This window comes from Eimeria mitis, genomic scaffold (assembly GCF_000499745.2).
Source record: "Eimeria mitis Houghton genomic scaffold, Emh_scaff1857, whole genome shotgun sequence".
Taxonomy (NCBI): Eukaryota; Apicomplexa; class Conoidasida; order Eucoccidiorida; family Eimeriidae; genus Eimeria; species Eimeria mitis.
The window spans coordinates 2,566-2,878 of record NW_013570179.1 but is presented as its reverse complement, the minus strand read 5'-3'; the positions used below and the strand labels follow the sequence as shown (position 1 = coordinate 2,878).

The window sequence follows — 313 nt, the reverse complement described above, 5'->3', positions numbered from 1 at the left end:
TTTTTTTTTTTTTTTTTTTTTTTTTTTTTTTTTTTTTTATTTTTATTCTTTTTAGGGTTGCTGCTGCTGCTGCTGCTGTTGTTGCTGCTGCTGCTGCTGCTGCTTTGTTGCTGCTGCTGTTTTTGTTGCTGCTGCTGTTTTTGTTGCTGCTGCAGCTGTTGTTTTGTTGTTGCTGCTGATGCTGCTACTTCTGCTGCTGTCGCTGCTGCTGCTGTTGCTGCTGCTGTTGCTGCTGCTGCTTCTTTTGGTGATGCTCTTTCTATATGTCATTAGGGTTTAGGGTTTAGGGTTTAGGGTTTAGTGTTTTGTCTAT

General features: G+C 40.9%; 1 protein-coding gene across 1 annotated transcript in view; it reads left to right on the top strand.

Moving 5' to 3' along the window:
- Positions 1-313, top strand: part of EMH_0044640 (uncharacterized protein) — a gene marked incomplete at both ends in the record, with an annotated part of 3,622 nt that overhangs the window by 2,118 nt on the left and 1,191 nt on the right. The gene's annotated exons all lie outside the window — the stretch shown is intronic.